Genomic DNA, 14,483 nt, shown 5'->3' with positions numbered 1-14,483 from the left:
ACTGTGAACTAACACAAACATTTCCTACTACATTAACTAATGTTAACAAATGAGAGCTTGTTGTAAAGTATTACCAAAATGCTTGCACTGCTTGAAGGAGATCCCATAATGCTTTAATATGGTGTTAGAGTAGATTATAATGGTTTCATTATAAATATGATAATTATTTCTAAGGTTAGTAAATGATAGTAAGCATCTGAATCTAACCATGTCATGTCAACAAATAAATAAGCCAGACAGCTATATTATTATTATTATCATGTCAACAGCAAGAGCACTTTTTTCCCATACTTTCCATTCTATTCAGTTTTCAAAAAGCTGTTTATCTAATTACCTTGAACAAAACTGAAAATCATTAACAAGACCTTTATCTCGAAAGATTTGGTAGCATTACCAATTCTCATTTGCTACATAAATCTATAACATTAAAAATTAAATAAATAAAAATAAAGGCCACACTTTAGATTAGGGTCCAATTCTCACTATTAACTATGATTTTTGCCTCAATAAACTCTTAATTACTGCTTAGTAATAGTTTAGTTGTTAAGTTTAGGCATTGGGTAGGATTAAAGGATGTAGACGTCATGCAGAATAATACGTTAAAGGGATAGTTCACACAAGAATGAAAATTATCCCATGATTTACTCACCTTCAAGCCATCCTAGTTGTATACGAGTCATGACTATATTCTTTCAGACTAAGACAATTGGAAATATATTTGAAGACTTCAGATGCAAAAGCCTCTAAGTGCCGCCTGAAATTTTCTTCTAAAATGAGCATTTTTATCAAGCTCGTATGTTTAGGTTCAGTAATTTCACTTTAATGGCAATTAATAGGTCATTTTCATTGCCATTAATGAGAAATAACTGAACATAAACATACGAGCTTGATAAAAATGCTCATTTTAGAAGAAAATTTCAGATGGCACTTTTGCATCTGAAGTCTTCATTTAAAAATATCCTGGATCTTCCAAGCTTTATAATGGTAGTAAAATGCATCCATCCATCATAAAAATAATCCATACAGCTCCAGCGATGGGTTTTTGTAAGAAAGATATATTTAAAATATTTATATTTATTAACTATAATTACTAGCTTCCGGCAGGCAGCCGGCCATACGCATCTTTGCAGTGGAAGAGTGACCTCTGACCCAACAAATTATTGAGAATTGGACCCTAAACTCAAGTGTTACCAAAATAAATAACATAGATCAAATTAGCATAGAATCAACTTTGCCAAATTTCCACGTGCATTGTGAAACACGGATGTTTCGGACAGTGCTGCGGTGAGTTTTTGGGGCATCTAGTGGTTTAGAGTCAAATCAAACGTGGCCAGCCAGATCAAATCAAGAGAATCAAATCAAGCAAAATGTTTCATAAACACACAAGTGTCACTTTGTAAATGAAATAGGTAAGTGCACATTTGTGATATTCATAAAATCTACACTTTCAGTCATTGTCTTCGGAAACAATTCTTCCCATTCAAACAACATTTTGATTCATTTCCAGGATTAGAGCTTAACACACCCAAAGGCGGTCAGGACCAAATAATAGATTTGACCCTGAGTGACGGCACTCTCTTTCAGAGCACAAACTGTCTTTCCGTTCGCTCTAAAAACAGGTCTGAGAGCAGCTAATTTCCCCAAAGTACGCAAACAGATTGGCTGTGCTCCTACAAGCCGTCCCTACTGCATGCCATGCCACCATCGTCGTCTTTGTTATGTTAATAGGGTAGTCCTTGCCTGAAATATCTATGCGAATGTGTGTGTATTTTGGGTTGTCGGTTAGGGCTTTGTTGTCGAGGGTGATAAACACACTAATGAAAGTGTTTTCATGAGCAACTCTCTCTCATAATTCTGTACACAAAGGGCAGTGGTGGGAGTACAGCGCCTGCAAGCATAATGACTTATTTTCAAGGACTCTTCTCACGGGAAGTTTAGAGTCAGGTAAGATGGCAAAGCGAAGACACCTTTACACACTCATTTCAAATATTTTCCAATCAAGTCGGAGAGCTGTGGGGCCTACATCAAATAAACAAAACAGCGTAAAGCGGGTTTATTAACAGCCCCTGGCTGTTTTACATGCATAATGGTAATGGATTCACAATGAAATCATTCAATTGCACTGATGCAAATTTCTTGAAAAGTTTAGATACTTTTAAATATGAATGCTTTGTCTGAAAGTGTCTTTTGTTTGCTTTCCAGTGTGCTGAAAACAAACAAACAAGATTATATATATTTTTTGTCTTGTTTTCCAATTAAAACATCTAAACATTCAAGATATTGATTTATTATTATTATTATTATTAATATTTTTATTTTTGTAAAGCATACATATATCAACATGTAGTGAGGTTTACACTTGAAACAAAAACTTAATTCAATAGATTATTTAAAAACAAGACAAAGATATTGATTAAGAGGTAAACTTTTTGCATATGATTCTTACACTGTATTACTACTATGAAGAAACATCACAAAATGCCTTTTAAAGTCTTCAAAATGTACATCAAATATAAATGATATACACTCTCAATATAGTTGTCTTACTTGTTAACAGATTAGTTCACCTAAAAATGACAATTATATCATAATTTTGTTGATTAATGTTTATAAAAGTGTGAATAAAAGCCTAAATTAAATCTGTTCATCATATAAAGCAACTGTTTTTCTTCAGAAGTCTTACCACATTGATTACTTTTACAATGTCTTTTTGAAGTGTCAAAGATTGAATTACATTAAACAAAGCTGAAAATCATTAACAAGACCTTTATCTCAAAATATATTTGGTAGTTTTATCAATTCTCATTTGCTACATAAATCTATAACATTTTGTAAAAACACAACAACAAAACAAAAAACATTAAATATTAGATCAAAATGACAATTATGTCATCAAAGTATATGTTTTTGTCAATGTTTATATATAAATAAATTAAATCTGTGTATAATATAAAGTGATTGTTTCTCTTCAGAAGACTTTGATTAAACCATAAGGATTACTTTTGTCAGTTTTTGAAGCGTCTTGGGCGAATGAACTTTCAGTGGATGGACTGAAATGTTTCATGAAAAATATCTACATTTGTTTTTTGAAGATGAATGGGGTCTTATGGGTTTGAACGACAGCATTTTCAGTTTTGGGAGAACTAACCCTTTAAGTCACTTAAAAATACAGCTTGGATTAAAGCCCCCGATAACTACCAATCCTTAAAAACTCATCCATCTCATCAGCAGTTGATCAAATTAGATTGTGTTTTGTAGTCAGAAGGGAAAACTATTGCGCTTCACTTCTAATTGAAATCTAGGAGCACTGAACTGAAGTGTGTTTGGCCCAGGAATATCTAAGAATAAGTCCTTGAGCAGAATGTGTATGTGTCATCCCTGTGATGGACTGGCCATCCGTGCAGGATGTTTCCCTGCCTACGGCCTGCGATGCTGGGATAGGCTCCAGGTTTGGAGATAGGACAGTTGGTTTGGAGAATGGATAGATGGATGGAGTCCTTGAACATACTCCATATAGTACTTTACAAAAGATCGTCATTCTTGTTTACTTATAGCCAATTGCAAAATTTCCTTCAGAGTGAAATACAGTCTAGTAAGACAGCAGCGTGTAACACAGTAAAGCATATTTTCAGTGTTCTAGTGTCTGAAGTAAATAAATAAAAGGAATCATACATTAATAAAAGATGGAACCCATTACTTTCAATTAACTTCAGGTTCAGATGGAAACCGTATACTTTTAATGGACAGAAATTTATTGCAACAAGCAAATAACATCCTTCATAAAATCACAGTATGAATCCTTGACTTGACTAAACATCTGGCACATATTTTCTACATGATATTGATGCTTCAACATATCTGCCATTTAGTATACATTTAATTAAGCACAGCATAATTTTATATTTAATATATATTTATTTTATAATAGAAAAAGACAAAATCCCCCTCACCACCTCAATACCACCTCTATATTTATTCTTTTTGATTATATCTTCTGTAATTAAGTAGGGAATTTAGAGCTCAAGTTTCATGCTTGGGCCATCCATCATAGACGGCAACCTTCACTTTACTTGAGGAGTTAGTGGTGCAGAATTGGGCATATTTAAGCCACATTAAAAAGTGTATGTTTTCACACTATTTATTTATATATATATATATATTCTATTATATATAAAACCTTTTATTCTAGCTTCATTCATTATTTGTGAATGTTGGTAATTTTCATTAAAAAAAAATTGTGTTTTTCTAAAGACTGAATAGATTGTGTTCATTAACACCCCCAAAGCTTGCACAGTCCTATACCTCTTCATGGGTTCAACATTTATTCTTGGTGATGTATGCAGTTTTGATTTATATGCCGTTGAATGTTTGATGATCACATTAGATTACTTGTGCGTAAGCAATCTTTTATCCGCTCGTCCTAGTTTACGCAAATCATCTTTGATCTGGAGATGATTTACCATTTCAGAAGATCCATAGCGGCGCCCCCTACCATATAACAGTAAAAACATGCTGGAAAATCTCATTGTCAAAAGTCAATGCCGGGTAAAGTTTTAAAGAGAGCACAGTTTAATGAGTACACTTGAAGTGATAGTTCACCCAAAAATTAAAGTCCGCATAAACCGGACATGGCAGCCGACTTCAGTATTGTGACACATTTTCAGAGTGAAAATTAATATTGAAAGAGAAAAATAGAGGGCATGGCTTACTTTATACCCCTCTGGGAACTGAACGGATCTAGAAACAAAGGCGTTCTATTCAGCTTGTTGTCAAAGCTCGCAGTAGACTGACAGTTGTAGGGAATGTTCTTTCCAAGCCGTCAAACTCACGTCATGAGAGAAGGAAGGCCATTCTAAATATTTTGCTTGTTACATATGTGCAACATTTCAGCCTTAAAGGATTAGTCCACTTTCAAATAAAAATTTCCTGATAATTTACTCACCCCTATGTCAACCAAGATGTTCATGTCCTTCTTTCTTCAGTCGAAAATAATGAAAACATTCCAGGATTATTCTCCTTATAGTGGACTTCAATGGCCTCCAGACAGTTGAAGGTCAAAATTACAGTTTCAGTGCAGCTTCAAAGGGCTTTAAACGATACCAGACGAGGAATAAGGGTCTTATCTAGCGAAACGATGTCATTTTCTAAAAAAAATAAAAAATACAACTATATGCTTTATAAACACAAATGATCGCATTGCAAGTGGTTCCACCTTCCGTATTCTTCAAAAAGCTTACGCTGTATGTCCTATGCCTTCCCTATTCTACTTACGGAAAAAACGGAACTGGCGCCGTGTTCGTTCCGTAAGTTGAATAGGGAAGGTATAGGACAAACAGCAATCATTTGTGTTTATAAAGCATATACAGTTGTTTTTTTTGTTTTTTGTTTTTTTTAGAAAATGACCGATCATTCGCTAGATAAGACCCTTATTCCTCGTCTGGTCTCATTTAAAGCCCTTTGTAGCTGCACTGAAACTGTAATTTTGACCTTCAACAGTGGAGTCCATTGAAGTCCACTATGAGGAGAATAATCCTGGAATGTTTTCATCAAAAACCTTAATTTCTTTTAGACTGAAGAAAGAAGGACATGGACATATTGGATGACATGGGGGTGAGTAAATTATCAGGACAATTTTATTTGAAAGTGAACTAATCCTTTAAATAAATTATAAATCTTTGCTAGATCATTCATTCTGTCTAGTATCTGTCTAGTAATCAGGGCTTGACATTAACGTTTTTGCTCACCAGCCACTGTGGCTAGTGGTTTTCCAAAGTTACTAGCCACTCAGCATTTTCACTGGCCACAATTTTGTTGTTGGGAAATTACATTTTATATGATTAAAGTTGACTTTGGCATGCTTAAATTACTAGATTTTGAGTCATTTTACTTGATTTACAAGATTTAAAACCCTTTCAAACTTACAAATGCAGATTGACCACCCAAATCAAGATAATACATTGTATATATCAGCTGGCATTTTTGTTAGGCTATATAAAAAGAACAAAGAAGCAAAATTACAAATAAAATTTAAAAAAAAAAAATCTTTTTTTCAGATGTTTATTTAGCAAGTATACATTTATTTAACATTTTTTGATGTTTGATTAACATTAATGACATGCAGGTATTTATTTGGTGGCTGCTGAATGCATGGACGTCATACACATCCAGTTTTTTCCCACCTGTTTACGTCCACTTAAGCCATAGCCGACTGTATTCACGCGAGATAGGCTACTTCACACGATGCATTTTGACGTGTGTGTGCATGTATTCAGGCGCAAGGAGAACTGATCGCGCACGCGAGCGCTTCTGTTGTGTGTGATTCAGCGCGATTCCGCCTATCCCGCCTTCACTAACCGCAAGTTAATCGATAAAAAACTGTGACTGAATTGTAATTGTGTGATACGACGAGCTTGACTACCTTTCATTTGGCTGTAGGCTGAAATTATATTCAACCCGCCAAAGTGGCTAGTGGGAGTGGCTGTCTTACCCGCTACAGCGGAAATCTACCCGCATTTGGGGGGTTGGCGGGTGTTAATGTCAAGCCCTGCTAGTAATGTATGTTTATGCTAAAATATAATTAAATACATGTATTAAAAAAAAAAAAAAAACTAAACAAAAAATCTTTTGCATGTTTTTATATGTAGCAAGTTGGCTCACATAATTTATGTTTCACAAACGTTTCACTGCACTGGTTGGATTTTATGATTAAGACAGCCCTTAAAGGTGCCCTAGAACAGTGTTTCTCAACTCCAGTCCTCGGGACCCACTGCTCTGCACATTTTGTATGTATCCCTTATTTAACACACCTGATTTAGATCATCAGCTCATTAGGAGAGTCTGCATGAACTGAATTGAGTGTGTCATATAAGAGAGACATACAAAATGTGCAGAGCAGTGGGTCCCAAGGACTGGAGTTGAGAACCACTGCCCTAGAATGATTTTTCACAAGATGTAATATAAGTCTAAGGTGTCCCCTGAATGTGTCTGTAAAGTTTCAGCTAAAAATACCCCATAGATTTTTTAATTAATTTTTGTAACTGCCTATTTTGGGGCATCATTAAATATGCGCCGATTCAGGCTACGGCCCCTTTAAATCCTCGCGTTCCCCGCTCGCGACTCTAATACATTGCATAAACAAAGTTCACACAGCTAATATAACCCTCACAATGGATCTTTACAAAATGTTTGTCATGCATCATGTAAGTATAGTATTTATTTGGATGTTTACATTTGATTCTGAATGAGTTTGAGGCTATGCTCCGTGGCTAACGGGCTAAAGCTAACATTACACACTGTTGGAGAGATTTATAAAGAATGGAGTTGTGTTTATGAATTATACAGACTGCAAGTGTTTAAAATGAAAGTAGCGGCAACTCTTGTCTCCGTGAATACAGTAATAAACGATGGCAATTTTAACCACATTTAACAGTACATTAGCAACATGCTAACGAAACATTTAGAAATACAATTTACAAATATCACTAAAAATATCATGTTATCATGGATCATGTCAGTTATTATTGCTCCATCTGCCATTTTTCGCTATTGTCCTTGCTTGCTTACCTAGTCTGATGATTCAACTGTGCACAGATCCAGACGTCCTGCCCTTGTCTAATGCCTTGTACATGAGCTGGCATATACAAATATTGGGGGCGTGCATATTAATGATCCCGACTGTTACGTAACAGTCGGTGTTAAGTTGAGATTCACCTGTTCTTCGGAGGTCTTTTAAACAAATGAGATTTACATAAGAAGGAGAAAACAATGGTGTTTGAGACTCACTGTATGTCATTTCCATGTACTGAACTCTTGTTATTCAACTAAGCCGAGGTAAAATAAATTTTCAATTCTATGGCACCTTTAAAATGGCCGACTCCCTGAACAGTGGCCTGACTACTGAACCAGGGAGCTGATTGAGATGCACTCTAAGTCCTATGAAGAGATACGGTTGCTTTATATTCCAAATACATTTTGGGGCCATAGTATTACCATTTGAACTTGTGAAATAAAATGTGATAAGATACATGCAGCAGTCACAAAGTCCTGTCCTTTTCTGCCAAGTGGATGCAGTTTTCCTAGAATTCCAAGTAATTACAGTATTCTCTACAGACCTCCTCTCAACCTGCTGGGATGAGCTTGTATTCCTCTCATTACCTGGAGCTGCACCTCCACCCTGCCCCTTGGCCTTCCTCTATTTCAGCAGACAGTCTCAAGTTGAACCCCAGCCAGCATATAAACAGGTCTGACAGCTCTCTCCCACAGGCTGGGGCACTCCGGCTACATGACCATCTACGACCGCCCACGGTCTGCTTGGCATCTAGGTGGACATGTTGGCTCATAGTCTTGTGAATGTGTGTGCAGGTTTGAAGAAAAGCTGCCCAGCCAGGTGTCAAGGGAGCAGTGCTCTTATACTGCAGAGTGCAGCATCCCTGTTTTGCAGGTCAGCTAAGGTCTAGTGCACTTACTTAGGGCAGCTATTTCTCAGAAGGACATTGAACATCTTGGTCATTCGGACCACCCACACCAAGAATGTTATCATAATATATTGTGACACACATAACTATTAGTATATTATCTGTCAGGTGTTTGTTTGTTTATTTATTTATTTTCATTCAGAAGGCCTACGGAAAGCTCATATCTAGAGATAAATGGACTGAGACTGTTTTTTGGCCCTTTAAGTATATAATCAGAATTTGTTTATGAATATTTCCATAGCTGTGGAACAGGTAAACCTCTGTCAATGGTTTAACTGGAATACAAATCAAAGCAACTGAACACATGACCCTATAAGCATTGCAATTTGGTACATTATTAGAGAATTTACGCAACAGATGTTAGAGTGCTGCCCCTCGTGGAGCAACTTATTTATTTATTTATTTTTTTAATTATTGTAAATATATTGAATATATTGTTATATTGTTTGTTTGATGTTAAATATAGTTGTAAGTTCTGACTGAACTTAAACAAAAAAAATCTAAATCTATACTTGCAAAGATAATATGGCTGTACAGTTTTTTTTTTTTTTTTTTTTTTATGTTTAGTCATCTCATTTCCACATTTGTCATGAGATGTATTACATATGTATTTTATTATAGAAATACATTCTATAGAGAATGTCCTGTTTTCATTCAAAAACCTGAATATATATATATATATATATATATATATATATATATATATATATATAAATTCCTTGCTGCGAGCACTTTACTTACATAACTGTGACTTCACACATACTGTTACATACTGTTGATCTCATGTTGATTTGATTGATACTATTCTCATTTGTAAGTCGCTTTGGATAAAAGCATCTGCTAAATGACTAAATGTAAATGTAAATATATATATAATGTTCAGAGAGTAATTTGTTATGGTTACTTGCATATCCTGAAGGTTACCCCTGTTTTTGGAACTGAAATTTGAGGTTATCCGCTTACTTATCCATAAACTTACCCAGGTATGTTGCATAACCTGCTTTGTTGAATACCCCCTAGATGTGTATATTAGTAGCATTATGTATAAGGTTTTTGCACTAATGTAGACAGTCACCATGCAAGCCACTGTGTGCAAAAAGGCACTGTTTTCGTGCTAATAATGAATGTTTTATAATTTAAATAACTGAGAATAATTTAAATTTAAATATTCACTGCATAGCACTATTCCAGTTCATTTTAACTGGATTGCAGGCGGTTAGTGAATATGACACAGGTTTTTGCACACCAAAGTGCCGTTTAGTGAATGGGCCCTTTAACCTTTACGTGTTCCTATTACATGTCATCCTAACACAGTAGGTAAACCTCTACAGATTATAGAGTTCAAAAAGGCTTACGTTCGCATGGTCCTGCATGTGAGAGCTGAACTACTAGAGCTTAGCCTCTACGGTTGGAGAAAAAGAGAGAGAAAGAGAGAAGGAACTGGAGCACAGAGGAGGGAATTTCTTCAGCCTTGTTATTCCGGCCTGTTGTCTCAGTGGAGTTTGCCACCACTCACTACAGGGATGATGAAAGGGGGGCTCATGCTCCCCTCTGTCTGCCTTCATAGCCCCTCTTCAGCTGACTGCTTTTTAATTAAGGAGGAGAGAGAACACTGCGGCAACTAGCCCCTGGAAATTGAATTTCATTTTCTTTTCCTAATTTATGTATCTGTTTGCGACTGGCTTGTCTTTATAGTCTATTCTGTTGCTTTTGTTGCCACTGATAAAAGGGAAAACCGAGATGGTCTGTATTGTAAATCATAGTAATGTTCACAAGAGAGCATGGCGTGATTTCAGAAGTGGCGTATGCTAATAGCAAGTATATTCGTAGTGGTGGGAAAATGTTTGTGTCTGCTTGAGTGTGTACATTTATAAGCACTCATACACCGTCGCCCTGGGTCGCTGTTGTGTGCCTTGTTGGTTTTGATTAACTCAGATATTGCTCTACTTTCCTGCTTGCATCTGATAGCGTCTGCGATGTTAAACTCCTCAAGTGCATCTGGTTTCCGTGAGCAGAGATTTGGCAGCAACTGCTGGTATTTAAATGTAAAATATGGCATGCTTTGTCAGGCTACCCTGCGCGCTACCCTGGGGTGGAGTCCCATCTGTTGCTGTCAAAAGTAGCACTAAATAAAGACCATCCTCCGTGTATCCGTGGACGGCAAGAATAATTGGACTTATAAAACAGAATTAGTATTGCAAAGGGAAAAACGCAACACTCTGATGGCGGAGATACCTAGAATATTTAAATGATTCAGCAGTGCCAGAGCACTATTTCAAGGCTGAAAAAAAGAATGTATTTGGTTAAAACAGAAGAAAGAATAAAGCTGCATATATATTATTGAGTTTTGCTTTCCTTTCCGTACAAATAGTTGTTCAGTATATATTGGATTTGTTACCAGAAATATAACTCACCTGTTTAATGTATAGTTCATGAAAAATTAAATCCGATCTCATGAGAAAACTTAAGTTTTTGGGAAAATTCATATTAAATTATATGATTTGATATGAAAGTATGCATGAAGGTAAAGTAATGTAAATGTGCTTTCACACCAAAAGAGAAATGACGCAGGAGAAGTTCACCACTCTTACTTCAGTAACAAAACTAAAACATTAACCCTTAAATGCATACCTCGGGTCTTTAGTGACCCGGGACGTCATTCACTACCCTCCTCCTCGTTCATTTTTAAAGTTAGACATCAACCTTCTTGGTATTCCTTAATCAATTCATTATAAAGAATATAACAAGAAAAAATCATAAAATTATAAAAGAATGCCTATTTTTGTATTCATTTTTTGTAAAAATTGTATAGGGTTGCCAACGACCCGAGGTGTGTATGAGTGTACATATACTTTTTCTGCACAACAATAATTGAATGTTAGATGAAATAATAACTGCAATTCACCTTTATTCCACAAGGTGGCAATGTCTGATATACAATGCTGAAGTGACGACTCATTCAGACAGAAAACGAAATAAGAGGAACATGAAATGGCTCAGCAGTTTACTGCAGGGCAAGTACTGAACGCAATCAAATATGACTGTAACTGTCACTGGATGGATCTGGTGAAGATGTTAGCGATTGAAATATTGATTTTGAAGATATTTAAAATTATATAGCTCTGAGAATATGTTTGAGATCGCGAATGGGCTCATATTCGTGACCTCAAACATAAAACTAGCCTATTATTTGCTGAATTTACTGGCAAATGAGCTCTGACGAGGACAGTGATAATGGCATAAAACATCAGCTCAAACGGAGCCCTTTCAAGCTCCAAAAGGTAACAAAATACGAATTATTTTATTCTTCTGTAATTGTTACTCTTTGAGTTCTTTTTAAGCCCAAAGTAAACTTCGGCCGTCCACGTTTGTGCGTACGCATGACATAATTTTCGTTATCCGGAGGGCGCGAAGACGTCCACACACCCCGTCCGCATACAGCCCAAATTTCGAGATCGCACAGACGTTGGCGTGCAACAGCGCATTGTGCAAGTACTGAGCACGGTGTGCATTCGCGGTCACACTAGACTTTGAACGTGCAAAATTTATTCGGATGCTGTAACGGTCGTGATATGACGTCACGGTCTACAACGTCTTTTTTATAAACATGAATTCAACACATAACTTAAAGCAATACATTCAAAATGTAAAAATATAGAACCTACTCGACTTTACAGCAAAAAATATAATTCTTTTAATTCAGCCAAGAGGTCATGCAGTGACGAATCGATCTTCTACTGGTCGCACGCAGTGCCCAAGGAAGTCGACCGCGTGCCGCCATCTTGTAGCAGAACTTCACTTGCGTTAGCATCCCATTGACTCCCATTCATTTTGGCGTCACTTTGACAGCGAATAACTTTACATCTGAGGCGTTTAAAGACTCCATTTGTCCATTATTTATTTCTAAAGATACACAACAATGTATAAAGGGCTCCATTACCTTCTATGTTACATTATGGCCCCGTAGAAACAGTTTTTGTAAAAATAGGCTAACGATTGCGTCATAACCACTCGACTCTCTGTCGCACAGTAGAGAAATTACCGTACAGACAGGAGGAGAAGCTCGCAGGCAATAGTATGCATTAACTTAATATGGCGTACTGGCGTTACATTTTAAAATACTATACAAAATAATTAATCAGAATAATTACTCCTGCTCACTCGAGCCAAAGAACTCCCCGCTCAAGCTCGCCGTCTCTGCAAGATTAACGATGGCAGTTTGCACGCACAGCTACTAGAAGATTTACATCTGTCAGACAGGTTGCTGACGTCATCAAGCTTAGTTTGAGTCTGCGCGTCAGAAACGGAAGTGCTAAAAATCGCTAAAAATGGGCTTCACTTGTCTCAATTGAGTTCCAATGGGGTCGCTGTGTCCATTTCTTTTACTGTCTATGGTCGCACGTCTTCACGTGATGCGAATTCGCAGGTCAGAGTTCACCAAACTTGAACTTTGGAACGCAGCGAAATGCGAAATTCTTCGCACGAGCTTGCATTTCCGGTCTGACGCATTCGCATGCGTTTGAATGGAAGTGAATGGAACGAAAAGTGCAGTGTGACCGCCCCTTAAGACTGTGGAAAGCGCGATTCAAAAACAAGACGAGTAAACCAAAGAATATACGCTAACAAGAAGCGTACGTAACTCAATAGAACGATCCATTGCAACACCAGCGCCCAGCAGCAGCCCTGCATTTCCGCCATTTTGGCGTGAAAGCGATTCGTCGGTCCACTAGTTCGATGGCAATATAAAGCTAAAACACAACACAGAATAAAATACTATCGCTAGTGATCGCTAGCAAATCCGTTTAACAGTTCATTTTACAGACTTTGTGTTTAAGTCTTCCACTTTTTTCACAAAACATTTGCTCTGAAACCCAGTCAGTTTAGATTAACATTCTTTTAAGTTCAAGTATTAGCAACACTGAATTAATACCAACATATGAAATTAAATTAAGGACATGCATCAGAAAAATTAGGAATGTTGGACAATAAATATATAACAGAAAATAACAGCTTGTTTTTGCAGTGTTGTATGTTAAAGCAAAAGTGTCCAAAAGTGGGATTTATGCGATAACGGACACAGCAATGCATTATGTATTTTAAGATCATTATGTTTGTAGCGTGATCCATTAAAACGTACAATATATATATACTTCAATTCAGATAGTGGAGTAATACTATTATTATTCCATTAGATCTGATCCATATTGTTCGCTGCAAACATGATGATCTTAAATGTATTAATTTACTATTAATAAATGTGTAAAGTTGCATAAAAAGGAAATATCTGCTTATCCCCCATTTTTGTCTGTGCTGATGCTCGTTTTACATCCCTTTTTGAAAATAGTGCATTGATGCTGAAGCGGCATTGATACTTGGCTTCAGGCAACTTGCAATAAAGCACAGTCATATGGACCACTTTTATAGCGCTTTTTATTCTCTTTTTTCAAAAACTTCTGCTTCTTCTAATGTCAAATGTGACACATCATCATGTGAATACTGTACAAATAATCTTCAACAGTCTGAACTTTCTGATGGACAGTCCACATTTTAAATCACCATTTAAATTCCCTTTTTATTCTTTTCCCCAACAGTAATTATAATTTATATCAAGGCATGCTGAGCAGCAAGCTTTTTTATAAACGGTTGGACACACTAATAAAGTGCAAACAATCATTTCTCAAAACATGATAAAATGCAGATTAACATACAAACACAGAACACTTCCTCTAATTCATCCCTGAATAATCCTCATATTTCCATTTCACAACAGTGATTTCACGGCCCATAATGAGAAACTTGATTCATATTTGACTTTTTTATTACTCATGAGTTATTGGCAGTAAAATTATTTTCTGTCAGCCCATTGATTTAATCAGGTGCTTGAATTGTAGAACATTTTAATTAATGATATTCTATTGGAATTTTCTTCATTGTCAGGATTTCATTGCACTTTCAGTGTCCTTTGCATGAGGCCTATCTGGACAGTCAAGAGACAATCTTAATTGGATG

The sequence above is a fragment of the Megalobrama amblycephala genome, linkage group LG23 (assembly GCF_018812025.1).
Source record: "Megalobrama amblycephala isolate DHTTF-2021 linkage group LG23, ASM1881202v1, whole genome shotgun sequence".
Taxonomy (NCBI): domain Eukaryota; kingdom Metazoa; phylum Chordata; class Actinopteri; order Cypriniformes; family Xenocyprididae; genus Megalobrama; species Megalobrama amblycephala.
Note: the sequence above shows the minus strand (reverse complement) of the source record.